This window comes from Lepeophtheirus salmonis, chromosome 5 (assembly GCF_016086655.4).
Source record: "Lepeophtheirus salmonis chromosome 5, UVic_Lsal_1.4, whole genome shotgun sequence".
NCBI lineage: Eukaryota > Metazoa > Arthropoda > Copepoda > Siphonostomatoida > Caligidae > Lepeophtheirus > Lepeophtheirus salmonis.
This window is the reverse complement of record NC_052135.2, coordinates 25,539,659-25,567,231: the sequence shown is the minus strand read 5'-3', so window position 1 is coordinate 25,567,231 and position 27,573 is coordinate 25,539,659. Positions and strand designations below refer to the sequence as shown.

At 29.8% G+C, this 27,573-nt stretch overlaps 1 protein-coding gene across 1 annotated transcript in view; it reads left to right on the top strand.

Annotated features, from left to right (window-relative positions):
* The first annotated feature begins 353 nt into the window (after positions 1–353).
* Positions 354–27,573, top strand: part of Syt7 (Synaptotagmin 7) — a 313,580-nt gene continuing 286,360 nt past the window's right edge. The window contains exon 1 of the mRNA XM_071888466.1: positions 354–689. The gene's annotated coding sequence lies outside the window, so the exon portion shown is untranslated. The remainder of the gene's footprint in view (positions 690–27,573) is intronic.

Sequence of the window (27,573 nt, the reverse complement as noted above, 5' to 3'; positions counted from 1 at the left end):
TAAGTAACCCCTATCCATAGATGAACTTAAACTTAAATATTATAATCTATATACATATCATTATTTGCTATAAAGAGGTGTATATTGTATAGGTAAAACACAATTAGATATTCACCTCCCTAAGTACTTAGACTAACACCTTTCTTTCCATTTATACCTTCATCATAAACACTTGATTGCTTTTATGCGACACAAGCCCTCAGAACATTTCGCTTCTTCCTTCTCCTCATCATCGCTATTATTCCGCTGAGGAGTATCTTTTTGAATAAAAAACAAACATAAAAAGCTTATATTTAAGTTCATATAAATATGTTCATTAAATTATATTCTTATTTTGCATGAGTATTATAAATGAGTATTACTTAGCTGCTTGTAATTCTAACAAGTGGAGAAGGTTGCGTCTTCTTGATTGTGTATGTGTGTGTGTGTGCATGAGTTCTAATCGTCTTTCTCACTATCCTTTTTGTTACTCCTATTGCGACGGTTCTTCTCTATCCCTACGATTTTATGTTTTTTACATAATATACTAAATGACTATATATATGTATGTATGTGCCATTAGAAGTTCTTTAATCCACAATATCAAAGCATAGTATCTAAGTGTATTGTGTCATCATAAAAATATACATATATTATACAGTGCTGGGAAGTGATGATCAACTGAGTGTGCAAAGGGATTCAATTTGAGGGTAAGGAAATATTTAAATCTAAAAAAAAACAATATCAAACAAAAATTAGGAAAAGGAGAAAATAATTATTCATTTTTTTACTTCATATATATTCAAGCCAATATTTCATAAAAATATTTTAGTCAATTATAAGTTTTGTATTCGATTTTTTGGGATGAGTTAAGATACACAAGTACTTAGTTATAGTTTGAAACCTTTATTTGATTTAAATAACTTATATTGGTCCTAATATGGTCTTTAAAATTAAATTATCAATTTATCATTCTTTTATTATGCCGATTAATTTTGTCTACTTTAAGTGTAATTTTCGACGTGTCCAAAGGGTTAGTAGGAATAATTTGTTGATAGAACTTGATGATAATTTGTCGAAGAACACAAATGTAATCCAGGCTCAATTTTGAGAAAAATCATTCCAGCTTGATTTTGTGTTGATAGACCAAGTATTTTTTTATTTGAACCTATTTAAAATACAAATAAATTATATGTATTTAATAAATATATTGTGACAATTTACTTACTCTAATTAATAAATGAAGTAGAAAATAACTGATAATGATTCGGCATAAGTTTTTTAAAATTTTAAATGATCCTATTAAACGTATGTAGATAATTTGAATTACTCCAACTCACTGAGAGACTAGCTTTGGAGATAGAATGTAGTAGTTTGTAATTAATGTACATTACTTTAAAAAAAACCTATATATGTAATATGCAAAATGTACATACACACGAATATATGTAAAATATGACGGAAAATTCATTTTACACTTAAATACTGTTAATTACATACCTATTATATTTCCACTTAAAAATTACTATATTAGGTAGGCTGAAAAGTGCATAGGCTCATAATAGAGGGCGCATCTAGAATTAAGTAATGTTAGTTTTAGTTAATATAAATTATTAAACGATTTGTGGATAAGTTTTTCAGATGTCCGACAATTTATTCGTGAGACACATTGTGAGTGAAGCAGCTTTGGATATTGTTAAAAAAAAATTCGTGGGTTAATGAAACTTTGATTTTTGGTGAAAAAATAATACTATTGATGACAAAGTTTGGCTATTAATCAAACTCTGCACCTGCGAAATCAACCTTTGAAAAAGGGTTTACTAAATTTAAAAGAGGCAAAAGGTGCGTCGAAGACGATGCACGAAGTGGACGTCGAATGAGGGAGTAACCGAAAGAACATCAAAAAAGTCCACAAAATAATTTTTGATGAACGTAAAGTGAAGCTAATATCATAGCTAAGGCTCCACATATGCATATAAAAAGAACAAGTAGAACATATCATGCATTAATATTTGGACATGTGAATGCTGGCTACAATGTGGGTGCCGTGCAAGCTCACAATCGATCAAAAGCAACACTGTGTCTATGATTCGGAACAGTTTTTAGCGAAGTTCAACCATAATAGATACAAATTTTGAGACCATAAGTAATTATAAATAAAACGTGGCTCCATCACCACACTCCAGAGTTTAATCGACAGTCAGCCGAGTGAAATGTACGCGATGAACCAAATAAAAATAACAAAAAGACTCATCAGTATTCTGGGATGCGTATGGTTTAATACTAATTGAGTACATCAAAAATTACCAAACTATCAACAACGAGTATTACATAGCATAGTTGGAGTGTTTGAAGGATGAAATTACGAAAAAAGGCCCCATTTGAAGTAGAAAAAAGTGATGTTTCATCAAAACAATTCACCGTGACACAATCACTGAAAACAATTACTAAATTGCAAGAATTAGGCTATGAATTTATTGAGAATACACCGTATTCTTCAGACATGGACTCTATTTAGTTGTTTTTTTGTTACCAAAGCTAAAAAAGAATGTTCACTGTCAAAAAAATCAAAGGTAATTAAAAGGTAATCGGCGAAACTGAGGCCTATTTTGAGACTAAAGAGAAATCGTACTATAAAAAAAGGCATCGAAAAATTGTATAACCACTATAATCGTTGTATTATTACCATTGAAGGTATTTTCATTGAACAAATGAATATAATTTTGATAAATACATGTGGTTTACTATGTTATCCTACTAACTTTTTAGCTGACCTGTTATGTAAGAATGTTGAAAATGTTTTGATTATCGCAAAAACAGTCCTGAACAAAAATCAAGAACAGGAGATATGTCTCATTTTTTTTCTTTCCATCATATATCGATCTCAATCATTAATAGACATACTTCGGACGATGGCTTTGTATTCAAATTTCTGGGATGCCTTGTGATACCTAAGGATGTAATTATGTAATCTAGCTTTTATTTTGATAAACATCATTTTGGCTTTATTTTGTATTGAAGGGCTACTTACATAATAATTACTTTCTATATTATTATAAATATAATCTTTGACTTTACTCATCATATTCTATTCTAATTCAATTTTGTCTCAAGGATAAATAGATACCTACATAACTTATTACAATTAAGCTATTCCTCACAACAAAAATTATTTTCCTTCAAGCTTTAGAAAAAGATACAATTATTTTCTCTGAATTTTTTGTCTTCCATGTTTTTATATTAGGTAGAAACAAAGTAACAAAAGAAAATAAGATAAGTGAGAAACGACATCTGCACTGTTATAATGACAAATAAATAAGGATAAATTAAAATATGTTATTTTTAAATACAAATTGGAGCAGAAAAAAATTGTAATAAATTTTTTTTGAATATGTTAATTCAACTAAATGCAATTTAAAGGCCTTTTAATCTCTATTAATTCTCTTTACCGGATGTATCGCCTATTTTCTTTCACTATTGAACTGCGCAGCACTATAAATTTATCATTATGCATAATGGATAATGACAAGTGGGGCGCTTGGCCCATTTATTCGTAATTTTGAGTGAGTCATATTTTATGTAGTAATTTAAATCTTAACAATATATATGTATGTATTAGTGATGAGCAAGTAATTACTTTTCTTAATATATTTTTTTCTTAGATTTTTTTAACTATTAATCTTATTTACAACCATGATTAATCTATAATTCAAATATACTCGAGTTATTAACAGTAATATTTACTAATTTATATTGTCTAATTCAAGTGATATTTCAGCACTCTAATTTATGGGGATAAATACAAAATTGCTTCGAGTTGTATAAAATATGACCTGCCAGTATGTAAAAATAAACAAAAAACCGCAAAATAACATGGTAGTCATGACAATTCGGAGAAGTTATGGGAGATGAGCAGCTTAATTGTTATGACGTTTCATTAGACTAGTTTCGAGCAGCTATGATATAAAAAATCCAAATCCAGTTTCGTATCTAGCAAGGACATGGTCAGAAATTACTCCGATGCTGATCTTTAATTATAATCGGAGTCAAACAAGGACTTGCCCTTAAAACTATGCATTAAATTTTCAGTCTTACTCTCCTTCTTTTATGAGTAGACGTACAAGTGATTACTTTATATATACATGTTGTTTCTTCAAGAATTAAAGAATAATAATAACAGCCTTGGGAGAAAAAAAAAGAAAAAAAAACACTTGTCAGATTACCGACTTAAAAAAAAAAAATACTACTCTATTACAATAGTATATATGATCGTCTAATCCGTTCTAATGTTTTTCTTACCAATGGCTACTTTAACAAGTACAGATGTTGTTTAGAAATGTAAAAAATAAAACAAAATCCGAGGGAGTAGAAGATATTGCAGAAATTATTTAAGGATTCTCTTAATTAAAAGTTTTAATAATTCTACTAACAGATTAAGTAAATTTAATAATAACAATTTTGCATTAACTATACCATACATGAAAATAGTATTATTATTTTTTAATTACTGCTAAAGAATTGCAGACTTTGAAATTGTTAAATACAGAAACAGACCGAACCCATGGGCCAAAAGTCATCCCTCTCATCACTAGTATGTACATTAGAGTAATTACTTTTTGGCTTAAAATTATATTCCTTTAGTGGCAATTGAATTAAACTTTAACGTAAATATGGCATAAATTACTTTAAAAAAAATTAAAATCAACATAAGTCACGCATTAATTAACTTAATATGAATAAAATAAGTTTTTATATATTTTAGGGCCCTGACAAATTTTTTTTAATTTGCTTGTTTCATAAAAATAATAATTTTCATCCCAACTATCAGAGGAGCTCTAATCCTCATTCGCCCTTTGTTTCTTCACAAATGTAATGCCTATAACTATTTTTTATATGCTCATGAGTGTATAAGATAAATTTGTCTCAATACGTGGGTCACGACCCAAAAGTGTATCAGGGGTCTCTTATAGGTAAATCGTACAGAATCAATCAAAAATCTAAATATAATATCTTATTAGTCTGTTTGTGCCGAATATTTCAGCTTGTTTAATGTATACAAGATTTGTATGGATCATGTTGTAAAAGAGAAGTTCATGGCTTCAATTTATTCTATTTGATGACAATATTACTGCTAGTTTGGAATCTTGAAGGATCTAAGAATTTATATTTAACTTTGTATTTATGGGATTTCTCAAGTTTGTATTAAAAAAAATTATAATATCATTATATATACATAATAATACATATAGAAAATATATATAATTCAAACATTTGAAACTATTCTATACTTGATGTCTTTTACTTAAATTCCATTTAAAAATGTAATTTTCTTCAAATTTTACAGAATATTCATGTAAAAATAACCCAGGGGTGTGATATTGTAAAAAAGTAAGCAACCTAATGTACATATGAATTTAAGTTATATCTTTAGTATCCGAAATTTTGTTATGTTTGATGAAACACAGAAAAAAATCATTGAGCATATCATAATTTATTAAAAACAAGGTGCACAATATATTTAATTGATAAACCGAATACTAAAAAATATAAAAATACAATTTTTAACTAATAGCATCATATTTGGGAAAGGGGTACAATAAGCTTTAAAGTTGGACAAATTTGACCCAAAAATACTAATAAAAAAACAAACGACATAAAATAATTTTTTGTATCACACCAAATATAATTTGAGGGGCTTCCGACTTTGTTAGAGTCGGTTTTTAAATTTTTTAAATATATTTCAGCAGGGAGAGAAAAATATTATCTAAAAATGGAACAGTATGTTTTAGTATCACAACTTTTATTTTGGCCCTTTTTTTCTGTCCATTACGCTCCACAAAATTGTACAAGTTATATAATTCCTATTCAAAGAAGGAGTTTGATTGACACTATTTACTAACTCTGCTGATGAATCCAAATTTATGACGTAAAACGTATATAATAAGAGTATAACGTGAAAGAAAGAAAAAAAAAACCTTATCCTTAAATGAAAGATATCCGTAAAAAAACCTTTAACCTTCATGTGTCTAACCAAAATTTTATTAGACGAATAAAAAAATCCTTGAAAAACCAGCAAGTATTTTGTTTAATTTTTGTTCTAGTTATGTACCAATGATGAAGACAGAGGGATTTATAGTAACAATATATCATAGATAAACATTTTAAGTTATAATTTTCCTTCAAATCCAGCAAATCACTGTAAATATAAAAAATATAAAATAAAAGAACAATAGATAAAATTTGTCAATAAAAAGAAAAAAGTAGACAAAATTTTAAAATACGAGAAGATAAGAATAAAATAGGATCAAAAAATTATGATTTGCCTTAAAAAATAAGTTGTTTCCATGGTATAATTTGTAAGATACCTTTTAACCCTTTTAACGATTACAAATACTTTACTCATATTGATGAGTACGTGCACGGACACTATGCCAAAAAAAATAATCAATATACTTGATGATGATTCATGATACTATACTATGTAACTATAATTTTCATTCAAGTTATTTCAATTTAAGAAGGAAATATTTTAGTATTTACCACGAATTGCAATTATCAAGTGTTCATTAATTAATAATTGTTTTAATTTTATTATGAGGAAGCTTTGAAATTGGAGTAACGTGAATATTAATCATAATTACATAGTATTGCAGCATGAATCATCATAAAATCGATAATCCTTTTTTTTACTGGATAAATGTATGTCCGGTAAAATAGCGTTCGGAAAAGTTTGCTAGAACCGAGAATTTATAATTTATAACATCAGCATTATATTTACATCCGGATTTAAAAAAGAGAGAACTATGTATCTTGCAATAGATGAGATGATAATTGCTTCTTATTTCCTCAGGACATTAAGGCTCATAGATAACAATTTTGTTAGAAATAAGTGCTTTGGAATTTGAAAAAGATAATAACTATACCTTTTTTTCTTCTTCCTGGCAATCCCTTTTATCTTGAAAGTCCAAACAGAACCAGATCCTTCGTGAGTTTTGATTAAGAGATATACAATACTTTTATGTTTATGGTATTACAAAAACACAACATAAGTACACTGGGACAATCTACGAAAGTGTGTAAAGTAGAATTAAACTTTTTACAGAATTCTTTAAAAATATCCTTATTAAAAATAAGACTAGTGTAGATTTAATGTTGTTTATAAAAAATTTAATAATTATAAAAAGGTATGGAGTAATAAGCCTCTAAACCCTTTTTTAACCCAAAATTATGGCAGGTCTAAAAGTCTTCATAAGCATTGACAAATTTCAGTAATGTAACGAAAGTTCCAACGACCTCAGTGACTTGCATACACACTCGAATAAGGTTTAGTTCAAATGCCAAAAGTAGCAACTTTTGAACAGGAAACTGTTGAAAAGTAAATTAAGAATAATGAATTTGAGTAAATAGAGTATATAAAACCCACTGTGTATAGTTTTATTATTCATTTGTTGGAATTCCAGACTATGAAACAGGATGGCCCATTCATTAAATTAAATAATGCTCATCACAAAATAGGTGTAAAGGGGAGTAAGAGAGACTTAAGCTCTATATTCCAAGAGTTTTTTTGGAATGTATGAATACAAATCTTTTGGTTCCAAATTAAGGATTTTAGATGAAAGTAGAATTAATCCACCTTCTATACGTTTTCTTAGTATTTTGATAGAAGGGAAATACTTTGAATGAAAAAGGGCCTTTCAAAACGAATTTTCCATATTATTTGCTTTCTCAGATAAAAAAAGCAAAGAGTGTGTCCTATATTAAACAAAGAGAACCATTTCACTATTATATAGGTCGATTCTTCTGAGAAGATTATAGTTCCTCCATTCTCTCAATCTTTTATTTACGAAACTACAAAGTGTCGTCAAGTTAGTTTAAGCTTAGCTGTGTCTTTTACATTTAATATCCAAATTGAAATTAAGCTTTAACAAAACAATCTAAAAGTTTAAGAGAAGAATCTCAATTCCAATATCTTGCAGGTAGTTTTGCTCAAGCCAGATCTAGTTGAGTATTTTCTAAATGCTTCAACACTCCCACCAACTGACGTTCCGTATAAGTTTCAACAAATAATGTGGCATAATCTGCAATAACATCAATTAAATGTTAAGAATGAACTAAGAAAATTCCAAACCACCTATATCTTCGATTGATAAAATATACAAAACTATTCAATTACGGCAATAATTAACAAGGATGCTGCAGGACAAACTTCTCTTGGGAAGTATATGGTCACTAATATACCAAGGTTCTTATAGGATTGGAATAACTCTTTGTAATAGTTTAGAGCGAGCGTGAAGCATGTGAATGTGAATAATTAAATCAAATGCATTTAGAAAGTCCATCCTAATCATTGTCCCATACTTTTTATTCCATAAATAAGGGAAACATTTTTTTTTCACTCCCTCAGTGCTAATGTTCCACTTGCGGAATGAAGTCGAACTTTTTCTTAACCACAGAAAAACGCCAATTCAAATTTATCAACTTTTATCCGGAAAAATAAGGTTAAAGGATTAAATATACAATTAAGAAGCTCTGCAAGACCGGAAGTGTCAATGAGAGGCTAAGATCCAGTCGCCTTAGGACTGCATGAAGCCAGAAGAACATCAAAACACTTCCACTAAAGATTTATTGGAATCTGAAAAGATCGATGTTCAAATTGGGTGATGAAATAGGAACTTCAACGTCGTCATCGCGTATAATTCTCCGAGGGGTTTGATGACCTACAAGTTACAATACGGTCAAAACATCAATACCGGTATCAGAGTGAAGAGAGTCAAACGTTGTCGAAAATTGTTACAAGTAGGACGATAATTGTTATAAACAATGAAAAAAAGTGGGATTTGAATAAAAAATTCAATAGACAGAACGATCAGATTTGGTACATGCCCAATGTTTTGTCCTTGGACGATAAAACCATACTTGTTCTTACACACAGCCTATCTCTTATGGCCTGGGGCGGAGTTTTGAGTTCCAATGACAAACTCCCCTTAGTTTTTTTTGTCTGAAGGTCTCCGATTGAACCAGGATGATTACATCTCAAGGATTTTAGAGCCTGTGGTGCTTCCATGGTTTGAAAGCAACCTTTTGTTCTTTATTCTAGCAAGATGTGGCTCCTATACACACCGGACGCCGAACTGAAGAATGGTTGGAACAACACGTTCAATTTTGGGACAAATAAATGTGACCACCTTCAAGTCCAGATGCCAATCCTTGCGATTATTTTGTATAAGGGTATCTAGAGTCTAAGGTACAAGTGCAGTACTATTAATATAGGATACTTCCATCGAAGCTACATGGGACGAACTACCCAAAAAATGATCCGTACAGCATTTCAACGTCAATTATTATCAATAGTAGTTTCGAATGATGGTGGATAATTAGAATAAGTCATTAATAAAAATTATTGATATAAATATGATTAAAGACTTTTATTTAAAATAAATTTAGATATTTTTATTGATAAATTAATCATTGCATTAATAATGAGGTTTAAAACTTTAGAACAACCCTGCATATAAAGAGCATTGCACATATAAGACTGACAAATCGCAGTTATCGATCTTAAATAAGGTCTGACACAACAAGATTAGAATGTATCAAAGTAGGTATGAGTGGATTTAATTTTGTGTAGAGAGACCCTCGATAAATTTACATTCATAATTATTTAATACTAATTTTAAACTCAATTAATCCAATTTAATAGCTTCTTTCATTATTTAAATTGTGAATCTACTTCAAAGTTGAAGTAGTATGTAAAATAAACGCAAATAATATTAAAAGAGGCTCAAAATCTATTAAATAAAACGAATTATAACCTGCGTATTATGACAAAAAGTATAAGTCTCGATTTTTCAAAGCATAATTTTTTAAAATGTTCCTTTAATTAGATAGATGGAGTTGCACTGATTAAGTATAAGTAAACATTATAGTATTAAATTTACTCCCCTAACCTTGGAATCTTGTGTGAAGTCCATATACATAAGGTATATTTCTTGATCAAGGAATGACTGGGGCGTGCACCTGCGTAACATTGAGTTCAGGAAAATAATTTCTCCCGAACGCATTGTCCATGAGCTACATTGATTCCACAATCTTTCGCCATCAAAGCTTAAATTTTATAGGATATTATGACAAAATACTTTGAAAAGGTGACATTTTATAATAGTTTTATCGTTTAATGATCCGTTTTTCCTTTTCCAATTTTATTATTGGATATAAAGTGAGTCTTAATACATTACTGATTTTGATACAATTTTGGAGTGCCATAATTAGAGTTGTACAAAATATGATATCTAAGCTTGTGACGATTGTTTTTTATTTTTCAAAGCTATTATCATTATTGTTTAATTGTTAATGAGAGAACATCTAAATAGAATGTTTTATGGGAGCATGTGCTCATAAAAAACAGAGAGCATCATTGAGGTGTTATAGTGGAATTATGAGCTTAAGTCGTTGTTAGACTCACAGTAGAGTTGAATATATGAGTAATTCTTGCCTATGCCTTAGCTGGATACGGAATATTATTTGTGTTTTTAAAAAGAATTTAAATATTACTAAAAAAATAAATAAAATATCGACACAGTATGAGAAAATTGACCCAACAAAGGCTTGGCTTTTTAAAGAAAAGGCTATTAAAAGCATATAAAATAATTTTATAAAAAAATCATTTTATTAAAAATGAACCAAACTGTTTATTAATAAAGGCCATTTATTTTTTGGGGGATAATGAAAAAGCTATACTTATTTTTTCAAGCCATATTAAAGTTAGAATAAATTAAATTTCTGTAGGAAAAAATGAGATATCAGTCGGAAAATTTGAAAAAAAAATACGGATAATCCTCTAAAGAAACAAATTTACAGTGAATCAAATAAAACGTCATGATACCTAAGCTGCTCTTCCACAAATAATACTTTAAATCATCTTAGTTACCCATTCCCTTTTTTAGTATATTTTTTTGCATTGCTGCAGGTAATGTTTTATACAATTTTAATCTTAATATGAGTTACAGAGGATCAATATGTAAGCTAAAAGTTTTTATTTAATACCCCTGAGACGTAGTTGTGTGTATTGACAACTAGCAACCTAAATATATATATATATATATTGTGACAATTTCGTTCTGTCCCAATTTTCTCACTTTAACTAGAGAATATTTGTACTTTGGAATCTATAATATTTTACAGATTCCTAGAATTTATATTTGAGGAGTAATAATAAGTTTAAATCAAAGATAAGGTCTATAATTGATTTAGTCTAGTTGCAAGACATTAATTTATTTTTTAAACTGATATAATTCTATAAATTTAGACTTTTTATACTTATTGACTCCAAGTTCAAAATTTAGGTATTCATCAACCTCTTTTATCCACTTACCTTCTGTAGAGACCTAGGAGTGCTAAATTTATCTCGAGGGATTGATATAGACCCCTTTAGGAACCCCTTATTCAGCCAAGTTCAACAAATTGAATTAATACTTTTAGTATTTAAAAAAAACATATATATTTCGCTCAATAATGAAACATTTAACACATTTGTATTAAAATTTTTAAAAGAGTTCTTTCTACTCAAACCTAGTTATTGTGTGATGATAAGGTAATAATACTTTAAAAAGGAAGTTAGAAAAATAGGAAGATTACAGCATTAGATAATTTGTCATATCCCTTATGACATATTATAATTAATTGTATTTTATTTACTAGTAGTTGAAAGATTAGTACTTAACAAACTAATACTTATTTTCATTAAATCACGTTTTATGTTCTATTTTATTTTTATTTAGCATATAATTAATCACAAAATAAAGTTCAATATTTGAAGAAGAAATGTATCCCTGTAGTTGTAAAAAATATGACCTGCTGGTATGTAAAACAAAAGCCTCGAAATGAACGATTTTCTCCTTTTCTTGATTTTTGTTCAAGATTGTTTTTAAGTTGACTCATAACAGATGTAATTTTAATGTATTTTACAAATAATCGTAAGGGATATAAATAATTAATGCATGCATATATACATCTTTTATATAAGTTAATTTGTTTAAGTCTTTTTTAAAGTCATAAATCATTTAAATGAATTAGGACATCATTTTTATTTATGTATATTGTATGCAGAATGCACATATGTAAATCGAATCTGTCTTCAATATATTGCCTAATCATACTCAGCATACTTTTATTTGATTAGTTCTCCAACTTTTATTAATAGTGTAGACTGGCCAACATAGGTACTTAAACATATAAAGATTAACATATGTTTTGCATATAAGTACAAATATTACAATAAAGTATACGATATTTCTTCATTCTTAAGAATATTTGAAAAAGAAAGAGATATTGGGAAATGCTAGAGTATCAAGAACTATGTTTCTAAATAGTTGAAAGATAAATATAATATATTCTGTATACTGATTAATTATGTGAGTTATTACTAAATGCATGGATTTTTACTAACATGAAAATATAAATTATTGTATCTAACCCAATAAGACGAATATTTATTAATATCTACGTAATTCATGATTGAACAAATATACTCACATGAAAACCTGTCAATTTAGCAAAAATATACATATACAGGGTGTCCACGATAAATTGGAACTATCTTAAAATTCAACCTGCTTGATAAAAATGGAATTTGGAGTGTATTTGTTAATATGAAAAAGTTGGACATGATATTAAACAATAAATTTATTCAACATGTCCTACCTCAGCAGCCACCATCTTCTCCATCCTGTCCCTAAAGGATTTGCATGCCCTGATGACTTCTGTGGAATCGACAGCATTCCACTCCCTCGTAATGGAGCCCTTCAGGGCCGCAATGCTCTTGCGGCTGACCTTGCACACCTTCCTCTCCAACTTCCCTACCAGTAGTAATCACACTGGTTGAGGTCGGGTGAGTTGGAGGGCCAGGTGTTGCGATCCCAGAAAGTGATGTCGTGGGAGTTGAAGAGCTTAGTGGTCCTCATGGCGATGTGTGCGGGCGCTAAGTCTTGTTGGAATATGAACTCCCTCCCAGCGGCCGTATCCTTCATCCAGGGGATGACAAACTCCTCCATGACTTCGCAGTACCTTATCGCGTTAACCCTTTTCTTGGGATTGAAGAAGAAAGGAGCCATCACCTCACCGGTGCTGCAGATGACACCCAGGGTCATCACAGAGACCGGGAACTTTGTGGTGAAGATCGCAGGGACATCTTCTCTCTCTCTTTGGCAAGCCACCTGTCATTCTGGACGTTGTTGCTTCTGTCGACAGTCCAGCTCTTCTCGTCGGAGAAGAAGATGATTCTTCCTCCATGGCTCTTCAGGTCATTAAGGAGACGCTTACCGTTGGTGAGCCTGGTGGCCTTCATGGATACCGTGAGGATGTGTTGTTTGCCCATTCGGTATGACCTGTACCCAAGGTCCTCATTCACAGCCTTGGAGACCTGCTGCTTGGTCACTCCATGGTTTTTGGCCAACCTGGACAAGGGAGTCCCCGGTGAAGCCTTGATAGACTTCCGGATGCCTTCAAGGAAGCAGGGAGTGCGGATTCGGCCACTTCTCATGTTGTGGGCCTTGCGGCAGACCTTCCCCTCAACCTCCCAGGCATTGAAGATCCGGTACACCGTGGTCTTGGGGTAGTTAAGAAGCTTGTAGATAGCAGAGGGCTTGTGTCCCGCGCGAGCCAATTCGAGGATGGCGTCTCTCCTTACTTGTTCCATGATGTCTATTGTTTGTTGTCAAAACAACTGTGGTGGAAGTTATAGTGTATTGCTCACGTAACCTTTTATATTAGTATGATTTAACAACGAATAGCCACATTACGGATCTGGATGAAGTTTAAAGTAGTTCCAATTTATCGTGGGCATGTTCATCAAACTATCACATTCTCTCTTTTTTATGATGAAAATTGTTATTCTATTAACCGTATTAGTTAGTAGTTCTACAAAGAAAACATATTTATTGTTCCTTGATTTAAATATCTTGACATGATAATATTTGGGATCTGAAACAATTATTCCATAAGTGGATAATACTTCTGTATACATTTTTATCCAATTACAAAGATGATGTGACGGCCACGCAAGTATCAATTTTCTAGCGGGGTTTTAAACAGAATATGCAGCCTTTAGGACCAAAGTAGTTAATTTGTCAAGATTATTTTCAGTGGAGATATAATTTTTTTATATTAGAAGGGAGGTGGGAGTATTCAAAGGTATTAGTAGAGTTGCCTAAAATATGCCACTAGAACGCGTGCAATACGTTTTGTAGTTGCAACGATAAGATGATTATATATTTTATAAAGCTGTTCATTATTCATTATTGTTGAATTCTTGAAGTGATAACATCTATGTGTTATCACCTCAAGAATTCAACTCAAGTGGTTAAACCACATATATATTTACTCATAAATGACAAGGAGTAGCACTGATGATTAATTGGAAAGTTAAAGGTATAAGTCCTAGTTTGACTCAGAGTTGATTGACAACAGATTAATTCTAGAGGATACCGGGCATGGTTGCAGTACTTCCATTTTTCAGAGTATCATAACAAATATAGTCACAAAATTTGCTCATTTGAATATTTTGCTATAACCGTGATAAATGTTATTTATCACAATTCAAAACTCTTTTATTGAGAGTAATCCACTTATTTTCCCTTTTATTATAATTTGCTTCTCTATGAGCAATCAGAATCCGCAATCCACGCAACCGCATTTCAGAAGAATAATTTTTATAAGGCAATTTTACAAGTTATGTGTCGCTTTGTTCATTACACTATGCAACACAATTAAGGTCTTCTAACGCCATGTAAGACCCACATTTAGTTTTTTTTATTTTAGCAATAGAACTAAAAAGATTTTCCGTCAAAAAAAAGCTTGATTTAAATTGATTGTTTCTGATTAACTTTTACATTTTCTCATAGAATATTTAGTTACTTACATTTAATCAATTTTAAATAATAATAAAATAAATTGGATATAAAATGTGTAATTAAATTAAGGTTAATCTTCCTCACTCTAAAATATTAATTATCGACTTAGTTATATTTAATTTAGAAATATTTATTTATTAAATATTTAAAAAAAAAAATTAAAATTAAATTGAAAAAATCAATCAAAACCAAACCATTGACAGTAAATCTTTTAAAGTTGTAATGTAAGGCTTATTCTTTAGTTGTAGCTTTAATATAAAGGATTTGAAAAAAATATATTAAACAAATTAGCTTCTATAGATATATGATCCTCCATTTTACTGGGTTTTTGTATGACTAAAAGAATTTTGTAGGAAGTTAATAAATAATTAATTTTTTGAATGCTGGAATATTTTTATTAATGTTATTACCTCAAATTTTTATGTATATACTTATTTCAATTCAAAATTTGGCTCTATTAAAAAAGCTGATTTTTAAGCTAATGATAATAGCTTTGGATAATAAAATTTCAGATATAAATAACTATAAAATAAACAACACCCGTATTATGACATATTTTTGACAATTTTACTAATAGATATCATCTATATATTTATTTTTATGCATCATGCATGTATTCCTTCCACAATATCATCCCCTAAATTGTAAAAAAAATGTATTTACGATATATTCACAACTCAATCAATCACAATAACAAAGGCAGCTACAAGTGAAAAACATATTATGCTGTTTTTTTCAACATACTCGTACATAGATGATAATAAACAGATTTCCTCTTGAATGTATCATACTTCATTATGTCTCTGTGTGTGTATTTACTCGTATGTAATTCTCAGTTTAAGTTTATGAATTATTCACTTGTCACATACCTTGTTTAATATAAATAACTATACAATATGTCGACACTCATTTATTCATTTACAGGATTTTCACTTCTCATTCAATTTTTCTTTTGAAATTTAGCACTGAGGGATATTTAAACTGTATTTACTGATGTCACAAATTGCTTCATAATTGAAGATGATGCTCCATCCTGGGAGCTCATAATTGATATTTTTGGTACTTAGTAATTATACTTTTGTCCCTGGGATTTTCTTCTTTTGGACATTTTGCCGCAGGACATATTTGCCGCTTTTTTATGTTTTTTTTATTAAAGGTTCGAAATTTAGCTTTAATCTTTACTAATTATACCTCAGCTATACATAGATCAGTAAAAGAAGATAAAAGGAAAATAAAGAAGGAATAGTGCTTATAGACTAGACGTTTCAGTACTTCTATTTGTGGTTTTACTTTGAGATCCATACACATTGTATAAGCTTGTAATTCTTCTGAATATTAATGAAAAAGGTTGTTTAGGGCTCTGCCAACATCATCAATACTGACGTCACTTGCACACACTCTATTGCTGACACTGCCATGATAGAAAAACATCATATTCTCTTTGCATAATGTAACTATGTTTTTTTTACTTTAATTTATGATAACGTTATTATACTATCTTTGCGAGTCGATACTAGAATTTAATAATGAAGAGAGCGTTTGAGCCGCTAATCTTCCATGAAAACACCTAATTAGGAAATCCTTATTGAAGGTTCGTAGTTGATATTATAGAGTGAGAAGTCTTTTGACTATTGTATACTTCAACTCACAATTTGAAATACATAGAATAATACAAAAGTCTTAACTGTTTTCTTCACTCTTTTCCCAATGCCCTCCAATCTTTCAAATGAATCCTCTGAATTCATTCACTTCAACTTCTCCTCTAGCCTCTGACGAATATAATTGTATTATTATTGAGAGGAATGCCAAATATGATTTAGGATCTATGCCACAAATTACTCTTTGGAGGATGAAGAGGACAGCGATTTCTTAATTCTAAGCATGTAATTAGTGTTTATTGAAGCAACTGAGAGGATGTTTCTGTATTTATAATTTTCTTGATGTCCTCAATGTTAAATCATTTAGGATGGAATGAAGTAAAAATACGGAGTTGAACAAAGGAAGAAAATGTTGGAGACATGTAAAAGTAGACTTTTGAGTTCAATTATTTTAGCAATTTCAAGAAGCGAATGATGATACTTTGGGTCTCTGTGGGGTTATACGTCTTCTTAATAATCCCTTTTCTGTTATGGGTTCTTTACTATATGTAAATTTAATACTACATAAATTACTTTCGAGTTATCGATCATTGCTTAATCAAAGAATACAATTAATACAGAATATAGTTTTTTAAGTAACTCTTAAATAATTGATATTCATATTCTAGTTTCCCTACTCTTTATTGTTCTCGTATTATTCTAAATAAAAACTGTATTTATAGAAATTCAACCCATTATTATTGTCTATTTGACATAAATTTAGAATTCCCGATTCCTAAATTAAATCTAAAAATAAATGAATGGGTTTATTTTTGTATAGGAGGTTAAAATTGTCCCTATGCCTCTGTGCTATCATACTATCTTGTCCAAGTTGAGTCTGATTCCTCATGCTATGATAAAATGATTCAAACAGCACAACTCTGATTGTATTCAACTACATAAAAGTAAATCTAAGTCAAACAGCAATGTCTAATCCAAGTCACGTAATTTTACTTTTTTCAAATTATAAATTAAATAAAGTTTAAGCTTTTATTTTTTAATAATATCAAAACATATTTGTTTTGATATTATTAATATTAGTGTTGAGTTTTGGTTCTGAAAATCCAAGATAGTTATGATTTTTAGTGTATAAAACTAATTTTGTCATTTTGAGAAATATTTAGGGTTAATCAAAATAATTTGTTAAAAAGAAATGAAAAAATAACTAGTTGAAAGATATAAATCCATCCCCAACTTTTTTAAGACAAAATCCTTCTAACGTCATTTTCAGTTTACTCACCACACATCTTAAATAGAATTTAGATTAAAGTCATGTACTTTATATAAAAAATTTAATTAAATCATGAAAAGCTCTTCATAAAGATAACTAACGCCAGGTGACTATAATGCCGATGGGAATTATAAGTTGTTATGTTAAATGGTTCGAATGATGGAGTCCTATTGGATATGAGGACTTAACATTAGAAGAATAAAAGTTTGGAGACGTAGTAGAGAACAAGACTAAACAACACTTCATTATTCTGCAAAATGATGAGTTGGAAGGAAATGTCTCGGAGAGGCTTTACAAGATCCTTTGTTCTTGTTAAAAACTGGACAGAAAAATCAACTGTGAAGGAGATATTCGAGGAATTGATAGCATATCACAGCACCGGTTACATTCAATTAGTTGGAAGCAAGACAGGACACGGAGAAAGCGAAGAGTTGGAAAGGAGAAGAAAGTTACAATATTAATGAGTTAATAATCTCAGTAGGAATTAACTTTTTTTTTTACTCAATGCCAAGCATGTTGCATCTAAATATATATTTTTCTTTATGTTCTAACATGTCAAGTTCCGTTGTAATATTGATTTGATTTTAATTTTTTGTTATAATAGTGTGAAACTTAAAAGATTTTATAAGAATTCAAATTTTGTTGACTTTCAAATATTGTATTTTTCATTTTTTTTCGGATTGATAATTTTGTTGATCTTCAAGTGGAATTTCTGGCGCTTCCGAATTATTTATCAACATATGTTTTTAATAGAAATGTAAGATAATCAAATTTAGAATACAAATATAATCCAGACTCAATTTTAAAAAGAATCATCCCAGCATGCTTCTGTGTTAATGGGGCACTTATACATTTATTAAGTATATTAACTTCAATATACTTCCTATGTCAGATGGCTTAATTGTAGTTTCGAGACTTTGTCTGTGTGACACTTTGTTCTTCAACAATTTACATATCGACACTTGCCCTACTATTAAATATCCACTTATGAGCAAACATATGTTATGCTTCCTCGGGCATAATTAAGAAATTAGATCTGATCAGAAATGTTTATAGCTTAGTAATATCCCTCTCATAGATAAATGTATTTTATAAGATTTTTATTCTATAACAACTATAAGTAATATGATAGTACATCTAAACCAAAGGAATACTTAAGATGTATAAGGATAAATATATTCGATACAGTTCTTTGATTTTCTCATCATATAAATTTTCTTCTCTGAAATTTTATCCGAATTAAATATTCAGTTAATGGGTAATGGTTTCTTATTTTAACTATGAATATATAAATGTCTACTATATAAAAACATATTAATTCGAACTGTGTATCAACATATTTTAATTAACACATTTTCAACACAAATCGTATTTATATTTAGTTCAATGATAAATAGAGCTGCAATATAGAGGCTTAGAACAAGTTTTTTTATTTATTTTCCTATTAACTTTATATAGCTTCTCATCCCTGTATATAGAAAATAATGATAATAAGAAGATTTATTAGTATGTGACGACATTCCTTTTAATACTAAAGGTAAATGAGAAGGCGATACAAGAGTTGCAAAGAAATACACAAACCTTCAAAACCTCCTGAAAATACTGATCTTATTCTGTTTGGACGGACAAGGTCAGGGTCTGTTTCAAAAAGAGCTCCATCAAGCTCAGGCTTATCTCCGCAAAGAGATCAAACGTCTAATAAAATTCAGACAAATTAATTTTGCCAATTTTAATCGTTTATTATATTGATGATGTTTAAAAAACAGTCCAAAATTGAAGATTATTTTATTCAACCGATCTTTAGGTGTCAGGAAATCAATGTGGGAATTGGAAAAATTATTTTCTTATACACTAGGGATGGTAAAAATCGTATTTCCCGTCAAGCCTTAATGAAAAATTTACTTCATTATAAACCCGGAATTATATGCCTTCAAGATATTAATGCTGCTACCTCAGCATCTTGCACATTGATTTGTATCCCTCATAATTATCATTACTTTTGACAGGTTCTGGTATGGACAGGGAATACCTTCTCTAATTTAAAAATCAATCGAAGAATATAAATGTGCTAAAGAATTATCAAGGGTTGGTGAATGACATAAAAATTTTATTCGAACAAAAAGTGGTGGTTTTTACTTAATTAACACATATGGGCCTAATGTGAAATGTTACCTTCTTTCAGTCTATTATCATGTTTATAAGAATGATTTTTATCCTCTAATGTTGACATATATATGAATGACATAATTATAATTTTGACCCATAAGACATTATGTCCTGGAAAAAAGGCCAGAAGACTTCCTGAATCGATCTGGCCCTTGCTTCTTCATCTAAAAATCAAAAGTTAAAAACACTTTTATTTTATTTTTCTTGTTTCAGATCAGAAGCTTATTGTAATTGCTTTTCAATTTTGTAGACCTAAAAAACACTGTCAGTCACCCAAATGGGTATGAGAAGACGGAACATTTTAAATCAAACTTCTAATATATTTTATTAATTAATTTAACCCTTCATATAATAAATAAAAACTTGCTCATCTTCTATTTCATACGGTCAAATTTACTATCTTAGAGTTTATTTGTAAAGAAAGAAAGGGAGAAATGTTGTTTCAAAAAGATATTAAGGAAATCCTGGAAATGTTCTTTATTTGTACGTACTGCTATTTAAGATACAACGAACTTATTTATATTCTCGGAAATTGCTGAATTGGAATTTAAAGCAAAAATTGACACTGAAAATTACACGTGTGAAAGATGAAAAACCTTCTTCCTAATCAAAGTTTTTCTACAGATGTCATCAATAACATTATCAATGAAGGCTTTATTATTATAAACTCTCAGAAGCTATTAAATCTTTTTCATATGAGCTTCCAAAAGATTGTTAGTGGTGAGAGAGTTAATTTTTCTTGGCAAAAATTAGGCAATCACTCCATTTTCACTAAAGAAGTTATAATTTCTTTTATCAAAAATAACCTTAAAAATGGAAAAGCTATGGGGCCTGATTGTTTTAATGGCCAAATTTACAATCGGTGTATTGATGGCGTTGTTCTTTACCTGGTTGAGATAGGAAGCTCTATAGAAATCTATGGGCATCTTCCAAAGTCATTGACCAATAGCAGGATAGCCTTGATTCCCAACAAAGGTTTGACTACAGATGTCAAGAACTGGAGACCAATTACTGTCCTTAATCAAAGCTATACAATCATTTCTGGTATCTTGGCAGCCAAAATTGAGCTAATATTAAATTATAAGGTTGGTCTGGAACAGAAAGGATTCCTCAAAGGGAGAATGATTTCTGACATATCAAGAAACATTCAAGATGGAATAGAGAGTGTACTAAGTAAAAGGAGCTTTGGTGCAATAATTACAATTACTCTTCTATTCAATGGTACGTCGACTATTGGATTAGGGGATTTGGAAAGTGATTGCATAGTTTTAAAAAAAATCGCCAGGGTTGTCCTTCAGTTTTACTATTTTTCGCTGCTAGGTTTAAAGATCTTGAGAATTCCATAAAAAATACATGTGAAGGTTTTGGAGTTGATTTTGGAACGTCAAAACATATTAATGATATTTATGCTGATTACTGACAATATCACACTGTTATTGGAGCTAAAGTCAGGGAACTTATTAACAAGGAGGATTGAAGTTTTCAACAAGAATGAAAAAAGACCTGAATTGAAGATTAACAATAAGAAGACAGTTATTCCCCCTAAGTAAATGGGATCCCTTTTAAGGAAGTAAAATAGCTGATAGTTTCGATATTTTAGGAATTAAATGGGAAAGTAAAGGATCCTCTTTTACAAACTGGACCGATTTAATTTTTTTTATTAATTCTTCTATTCATAAATGTAAGAAATTTAATCTCTAAAAAGAATTGACCTCTTTAATTACCAAATTTGTCCTGCTGCTCTTTATAAGGCAACGTCTATTGCATAGTTAGCCGAAAAAGTTATAGACAAAAAAATCGCGGACTCAATAACCTATTTCATTGAAGGTACCTACATAGATTCCATATAAAGAATTAGGAATTTAGGAGGAGGGTAGTCGCAAGGTTAATAGAAATACAAGGTTAGACCATCATGTAATCGGGCTTACTAGAATTTTCAATCTGATGTTATGTACCGACTGTTGGGCAAGATAGGCAGATTTTGACAAAACATGCTAGTACTCATAGTCTATGACGTCACTATTGGTAGAATTTTCAATTTGAGATATAGTGCAGACTACTGGGAAAGAAAAACAGATTTTGACAAAACACGCAACAACTCATCTTCTATGACGTCAATATTAAAAGCGTGATGGAAGTCAAACATCAGTCGTCCATGCATTATGATACTTCTACTTCTAGTAACCTTGGGTTGTCGTTGCTTTCTAGAATTATTCAAAAATTTATCAAAAAATCCTAATTGATCTTTAAAGAAACTCAGAGTCTGAAGAGGTGTGCATCTGTTTCACCCCATCCTTCTTACATATGGTTAATCTTAAGAACTGAGTTTAATAATGACAAATTAAATTAATTTTCTCATTCTTGGCAGCTGTCCAGATGAGCATTTGGAAAAGTGCACCTGTATTTTCATCATTTTTTTTCTATTGACATCGTGCGTCAGAACATTAATACAAATTTTTTTCTTTAAAAACTTCTTTGATAAAAAAAAGAAAAAGAAAAAAAAAATAGAATGGACAGTGTTATCTAGGGTTTCTATTACTTTTTATGATATAAACTATAATTCTTTGTTCAATAGTGGAAAGTTTTTCTTTACACTGAAAAGAGTTGCAAACATCCATTTCCTTCCAATTCTGTGGGACTTAAGAATGAATTTCCCGTCCAATTCTAAAGAACAGGCATGATTTGCAGAGAAGTTGGCAGTAGTTTAGCTTATCCGAGTCGAAGAAATTAGAGCTATTCTAATCGCAGCCACAGCCTAATATTCAGCCTTCTCCTATAAGATTCTGAGGGCGAATCAATCTTCGTGGAAGTATGCTGGGGCATAATACACAACTACATTATCAGATAAAAAACTTACAATTCTTGGGCTGTTTAATACATAACTATAAGAAATTTAAAAGTTACTCTGGATCTACAGAATAAATATTTTCGTTTTTTATCCTTTTATTTTAAGTATTATGAAACTATTGCTTATTCTTTTTTATGAAATTTTTAATTATTATGTGGTTTTGTTGTGTTTATTTGTTTACTGTGGTTTTTTTAGGTAACGTATTACTGAAAATGAATTGATTAATATCATCACATACATCAATATTTTCAAGATGCATCACTTTGGTATAAACAATTAATTTTAAGCTACAATGTTTATATATAAATGTATTTTTATTGTTTGTGGAAAAAATTGTCATGGGGAAAATTGCGCATGAAAATTTCCCCTGAAGAATATTACTATGACGAAAAATTGCCAGTTCGGAAAATTGCACGTATTTTGTTCAAACTTCATGATGAATTGTAACACATTATAAATTCGCATAATCTTATTTTTGACAAATACCCAGATATATTTGTTTGTTCCATCCCCAAAAGAGTACTTTATGTGTGAGTAATATTATTGCAAAACAATTTCTTTGCATTTTTGAAATTCAATCCAATCTTCTAAGAAATGGGTTGAGAGGATTGGTAAAAAGGTGGGGGAATAAATAGCTAAAAGAAAGTCAAAAATAACATCTTCACCCTGAGCATTTGAAGAATGCATGAGAGAAGAGCAGCTTAGCTGTTATGGCATTTTATTAGATTGGCTCCGATCAATGAAATAAATACAAATCTTACTCCGTATTTAGATAGGAATTACATAGATGTCGATCTTCAATTCCACTTCGAGTCCAACGAGGACTTATACTTATGACTCCCCAACAAATCCTCCGTGTTACTCTCCGGCATTCATGTGCATATACACTATGGATTACTTTTTACTGATATGTTTTATCTTCATGGATTAAAGAATAGTAATAAGTGACTACAACTTTGGGAAATAAAAACACCCTTTAGATTGCCAACTTTAAAAAATCTCATATTTTATACAACTCTACAAATGCGGATATGTAGAGTTTTTTATAATAAAGTAAAGGTTATCTGTATGTATTACACTTTATATAGAGCTCTCTAACGTATATCATATACCTATACAATATTAAGAAAGGAAAATTATATGTTATATAGGGAGCACTGTATAAAATGAATTAAATTGTGCAGGCGTTTAGTTCAACTTATATTAATAAAGAAAAGAAGGGAAGTACTTTAAATAAATAAATAAAAAGAATATGACTTTAAATGAGGTTTTGCAACGAGCTTAAGTACGCTTGGGCTCATCAAATCATATTATTATTTTTTTATTCTTGAAGACAGAACATCTAAGTATTGAGTGAGTTGCTACGTGTGCGTGTGCTCATGAAAAATAGAAAGTAATGTCGAGGATTTGTTGGTGAGTAATCTTACTATTAAATCAAAATTAGTATGTTTGTTGACTAGTTAATATTTTTGTTACAAAATATTCAATTTTTAATTAGGATTATTATAAATACATATATTGTTATTATTGCAGGAATATTTTTTTTAAATTCTAACTTAATGATATCATTAAAAACCTAAATTATTGAAAAAGTTGGAGCTTTGTTTTTTTGTAGCTTATTCTAAATATTCTAAATTATTATTCTGCTTTAAAAATAAATTTTAAATATTTGTATGGAATTGGTACTTTACTCATGAGGCTGTAGATTTTTTTAGTTTTTTGAAGTGTTAATCCATTTACCAGCTATCCTTTTTTCTCTATTATTAGAAATAGCCCTGTTCTAGAACCATTTCTAATAATATCTCTTATTAAATTTCAGACAAAGACAAGCAAATTATTTATTGTGAGTCATATTTATTAAAGAATGCCACGTTTTGGTATATACATTTTCATCTAATGATATCGTTGACAAGATTAATGATTTAAAAAAATAACAGATATAGGAAAATTTTGTACATTTTTTTTTCTTTTATGAAACCAGTTTCATAAAGTTAATGAATATTAAATAAAAGAGTGGTTGGAAAATTAATTAATTATGCAGAACTTTGTGCAGCGTTGCAAAGAAAAGGAAATGTGTATATAACAAAAAAAGAAAATATTTTAACAATCCTTTGAAAAGATAATGAGTTTCTTCACCTCAGACTTGAAGAGACCCCATACGGTTCTAGGCTGGAGTTAGATCTGTAGCTAGGAATAAACTTGAAGGAAACGGTATAATATCATGCCACCGGGTGCAATCTACTCCTTTCCAACTCGAAGTTGGAAGTACGGATAATACATAAGAATCTTGAGATTTTTGTTCCGACTTTATGAGAGAGGTTTCACATTCTATTTTCTATTATATCATTTATGGGATGAATGCCAAAGGGATGGTAGTTTACTTATTTCTTTATTACTAAATTAAATACTGTCATGACACCTTGTAAATATTTTATTTTTCTGCTCATGTACAATTCCCAAAGATAAGTATAAATGCTTGAGAGCGCTGGTGTGGTGTAAGTTCACATCAACTGTTGTGTTTCCCCGGTGAATTATGTACAAAAATATTTTTGTATATCAAGAAAAAACAAAAGAAAAAAAAAGTATATAGTTTATATACCTTACTTTGTCGCACTTTATATTTTCAATGACCAATCCCAGTGTTGTACAAAATATGTCCTACTGGTATTTAAAAATAAAAGAAACTGAATATGAATTTGGTAATCCTCACAATTGGATTTTTTTAGTGGGGGAGTAGCTTAGGTCTCATGACGTTTTACTATATCAGTTGCAGGTAGACGTGAGAGGAAGAAAATAAACATAATTCCCACTCCGTTTATGCAAGGATATAGGCTGAATTAGAGTGTCACTCTGGCTCTCCATTATCCATGAGTTCACAAACTTTATACTTAGATATTCTTTGTAATTAATAATGATAATAACAGATTTGGAAAATAAAATGCTTGTTAACATTACAAATACAAAAAGAGTCGTGCTCTTCTAATGTGAAATTTTTTACATTTATAACTAGGGCTGTAAATCTTAGCATTTTTTTGCTATTTTTTGTTATTGTTTTCAACCTAAACAATATTGTTTATTACACAAAGCATCTATCGATATTCTTTCATTCTTGAAGAGCAACATAAAGTATAACCTCGAGTTTGTTCACATGAATGACCTTATGTAACGCTGAGGTATAAGAGTATACACCTAATAATGTTTTCCTTTGCCCTTGCTTGATACAGAGATGGACTTGTGTTTATTTTCTTTCATATTCCAGCTACTCTAATGATATGCCATATCAGCTGAGCAGCTCTCTTCTAAATCATTCAAATTGTCTGGGCTACCATATTAAATTTGTTTTCTTTCCATATCGAATTATAACCATAAGTGCTATGTAAAAGTATATTGTTCCTTGTTTATTCCATTATAATGAAACCTAACTTTCCATTAGCATGAGTTCTAAAAAATTTATTCACAACAGTAGTCAATAACTCTTTTTCCATGGTATATTTTCTCTCTTGGAGAATTCAAGAATAATGAAAAGAATTTAAAAAAATAAAAATTCATGTCCAAAATTGCAACTACAAAAATTCGCACTAGATATTTTATTCATTTCTATCCATTTCATATATGTATGATTGTATGGTATGACGAAATTTCTTCAAATTTTGTATTAAATTATAGTATTAATGAATCTGTGTGAAAGTAATGAATGGCTGATATTAATATAAGAATAATTTCTTATCCCTGATGTATCTACATACATTGATAAATGTTTTCCTTTGTTGCTAAATATTACAATACCTGTCATTATTCTGTGCCTAAAATATCTTCTTTTGCACACAATATGTATTAATTTATGTACCTGTATATAAATATAATCTATATTTTTTAATATTAGAACACTCAAACAACAAAGAAAGTCAATCTTTCAGCTGTTTATAGTTATTAATGGGATGATAACAACCTAATTCTAAAGTAAACAATCCTCATTCTATCGTTATACCGATAGAGATTGATAGGGATTGTCGACTATAATATAAAAACATTAATCTCATTATTGCTTTCTTCAAAAAATTGTAATTAGTTATGTATATGAATCTATATCATATGAAGGAATGTGGTTTTTGATATCTGTCTTGGTCTACACCTTTTAAAGTTTTCATTTTGTCAAAGTAACTAAATTAAAATTTCCCTTTTTACAACAATAATTACATTTTCTCCCCCTTGATCATGGCACCACACGGCCCGAGGAGAAGGCTGATGGTATTAACAAATTATACCTTTGTTAACATTAGCTGCCTCTTATAGTATTTTGGTGGGAGAAAATTAACACAAAAAGATAGGCAATAATTCTTATTTCAGAGATATATATATAAACACCATAACGATCTACAAAAGAATGATTAAAAAAAGAAAAAAGAGCATACGAATCAACCATTCTCCTTTTCTAAATACTGAACTGTATTTTTTCTCTTCATGGCTTAGAGTATTGTCTTAGTCCCTGATAAAGAAGGGTTGACACCAAGACTTGTTCTATCCTCCAGCTAGATTTAACCTCCCATCAATAAATGGCAACGAGAATCTTGATTATATATATTTAAATGTAGGTTTATACTCAATGTGAACACATTTGCTTACTTATCTTAGCTTCTCGTTGAAAAAATGTGTACTTAATGAAATTTTCCTCACATCGTGCAATATTTACCATATCTTAAGTTTTCTACAACTTGTAGAAGGAATATTAACATTACAGGGTGTCAACACAGTGTTGAGTTTTGGTCTGAAAATCCTCGACCTCTCTGGGATCTGTTATAATTTTCA